Source organism: Octopus bimaculoides, chromosome 5 (assembly GCF_001194135.2).
Source record: "Octopus bimaculoides isolate UCB-OBI-ISO-001 chromosome 5, ASM119413v2, whole genome shotgun sequence".
Classification (NCBI taxonomy): domain Eukaryota; kingdom Metazoa; phylum Mollusca; class Cephalopoda; order Octopoda; family Octopodidae; genus Octopus; species Octopus bimaculoides.
In genome coordinates, this window is record NC_068985.1 from 30,586,261 (window position 1) to 30,589,726 (window position 3,466).

Here is a 3,466-nt window from a genome sequence, read left to right on the forward strand (position 1 = left end):
TATCAGTCTTCATTTCATTTATTATTATTATTATTATTATTATTATTATTATTATTATTATTATTATTATCTTTACATGAATGAAGAGACAAAAAAGAAAAGGGAAAAAATTAGTTTTCTATTTTATTTCTTTTGCTTACTATAAAATAATGGGGTGCACACATTAAATTCAAAATGTAAAAGACAATTGTTAAATTAAGGAGCTGAACTAGTTTTATAGGTTTCATATATTTATGTGTTGAGAGTTTGGTGATATTTGGTCAACATTCAAGTAGCTTCCAGAAATATGTAAAGAAAGATTGATAGGAGAAAAGGACAGTCAAATTAGTACTTCATACTTAATTAGAATTGTTATCCCATTAATTTAAGTAATAAAATTTTGCGGGTGAAGACAAGAAAATATTTGCTCAATTATATAAGAATAATCTGATCTTTGCAAGGACAGCACTAACTCTGAATATGTTTCAGTCTTATTTGACTTTGTCAGCTAAACATTGTCTTTTCTGTACTTGTCAGAATAGCAGTAAGGGATTCATTATATTAGTGAAAGATTCATTACAACTATATTTTTTCTAAAACTATGAGAGAGAGAGGGAGTTCACTTGTAAGCACTATCTGCACATATTGTGATAGTATGATTCATTAGTAGGCCACAAAAAAAAAAAAGAGGCAGACAATTTTGCTAGAAGATTCATAGTCCAAGCATTATTTTGCTGATATTGAGTGCAAGAGTTGTAATGTGTAAACACTATCTAGTTTGGTTTGCAAGAGTGGGTAATTTTCTCTTAAGGGTTGTAGGACTAGTGTCTAACTTGAGATGCTATAGGGTCTGGGAGGTTGTAGCATTACATAGTATGTAGTGTGGTGGGTAGTTGCAGTAAGGTAGTCCTCAGTTGACTTTTGCAGAGATAGTAATGGTTTGGTAGAGGTTAGGTTTGGTGGTGTCTGTATGTCAATAGAGGATTTGTGTAAGAGATGGAATTGGTGTAGAAAGCTGGAGAAATATTCAGTTTATGCAGTGGTAGCATCAATATGGGATGAGTGAGAACCACAAATAGTTGTGTATATTGAAATCAATGAAGAAAATGTCTTTTGAGAGAAGTTAAGTGAGATCAATAAACTTGATGCAGGAAAAAATATTGATAAAAAGCTGTTGGTGGTTCGAAGATTTTGGAGATTGGTAGAGCAAGCAGATGTATTTAGTAAAACCTACATGTGTGAAGACATTGGCTTTCCAACTAAAGAATGTAACTTTAATTGCTAAGATGGATAATAGGTAGATGAAAGATTTATGCCCCAAAGAGAAATAGAATGTGTAGCTTGTGGTGATGTGTGAGGTTTAAGTTGAGTCAGATACCACAAATATCAGAGAAAATGAGATTTTATCCTGCAGGTTTAGTCTTATTTCTGGAAATCTAGCAAATTATAAATGATAAACCCCTGCTGAAAGCCTGGTCTCAATACTTGCAATAGCCTGAACATTATAAAATCATCATTGATCAGTTGGTGTTAAACTGGGTAGCATTATATGCCTACCACACTCGAAATGGCTCCAGACCTTTTGGACTGCAGTTATTCTAAACTGCTTTCAAGGCTTTTAGTTGTGTATATCAACCCCAATACATTTTCTGGTACTTATTTCTACTACTCAATTTTTTAATTGAAGTGTACTTTTGTACGAAGGGATCTAACTCAGACTTAATACAAAACAGTATTTTTTGTTTGATGTATTTTCATGCAATAAATAAATAAATATATATATAGTAATGTAGTATTTAAAAGCAACCACTGTGACATGACTGTCAGGATGCTGTGAGTGCCTGACAACATACTAGGTGCCATGCACTCAATTCCATCTGTACTTGATCCAGGAATGCAGCTTTGTCAAAGAAGTGAGTTGTAGAAAAAAAAGAGTCTACCAAACGGTGACCACACCTGCCCACCAACAAGGAAATGCTCGAGATGTAATGTCATTGCATAATAGTGCGTCATTAACTACAAACTGAAAGATACCCATCGTATATCATCATCATCATCGAATGAGTGCATTTTATGTGGCATCAGCACAAGTGCATTTTATGTGGAACTGGCATATAAAATGTACATGTATGTATATGTATATATATATAAGTATATGTATGTGTATATATATATATACATGTGTGTGTCTATATTAGGGTGTTTGGGAAGGATATAAAACCGAATATAAGCTATGTTTATCTGAATAGTTTTAATCAAGAATGTAATCATTGTTTTCAACAACCGCCGCCCAACAGGAAAGTAACTTTTTTTCTGCCATGTTCAAAGAAACCTATTTGTTTTCCTGAAAAAAACGTCTGAAAGAGTATTTGCAACTTTCTGTTTCTGAGTGTTTTGCCTCTTATAAAATGTTTTAGTGGTTGGAACAGATGGAAATCCGTAGGTGCTAAATCAGGTAAGTATGAAAGACGTAGAAGAACTTCTCATCCTAACAATTTTATAATTTCTTGGGTTTGTTTTGAAGAGTGTAGCTGTGCATTGTCATGCTGGAGATAAACACCTGTTCTGTTTACCAAAACTAGCCACTTTCAACGTAATTTTTCATTTACATGATCAAGTAGTTGGCAATAGACATCTGCATTGATAGTCCTTCCGTGTTCCAATAGCTCGTAATGGACGATACCTTTCATGTTCCACCAAACACAGTGCAAGGATTTTTGTGAATGGAGTTCTGGTTTAGGTGTTGGCGCTGGCCTCTCATTATATGATGATCTTTGTCTTTTTCATTATCTGATGCAAAACCCATTTTTCATCACCTGTAACAATGCACTGCAGAAATGACAAGTTGTTGTTCCTGGCTAGAAGACTGCTGCAGATGGTGGAACAATGTGTTTGGTTCTCAAGCTTAAGTAAAGGTTGTCATTCAGAGTAGATCATCTTCCAGAGCAAGGCTTGTCGGATATGTCACAATCGCCTTCCTTAAAAGCATCTAAACAACAGCTGACATGTACAAGCTTTCACTGTATTCAGATACATTTCACAAATGTCTCACATTGCTTCTGTAGCAGTAGTTTTGTTTCGAAACTCATACAGTAAGCAATGGGAAATATGTTGTTTTATAAAGTTCTTATCTTCCATTTGGTTAATTACCAAAATAACTATGAATGACTCATTGCTGGATAGAAGAGTTTATATGCTATTTCTAGACAGTTCTTACCCAATTTGACCTTGGCTCTGATGTAAGTGGTTGATTCATATTTCATAGTTGTGGAAAAATGCAATTACTTTCCGTACCCCCTATTATATATATATATATATATATATATATATATATATATATTATAACAAGGGATTAAACCAAAATTTTAATTTATTATCTGTCTTTTTCTTGACTACAACCTGTGTCTGTTTTTGGAGTTTCTTTTAAGGAGGTTTTAACACCTTTGGCATCTATTTTCAGTGCATGGTGAGGTGTTTTAACAATCTC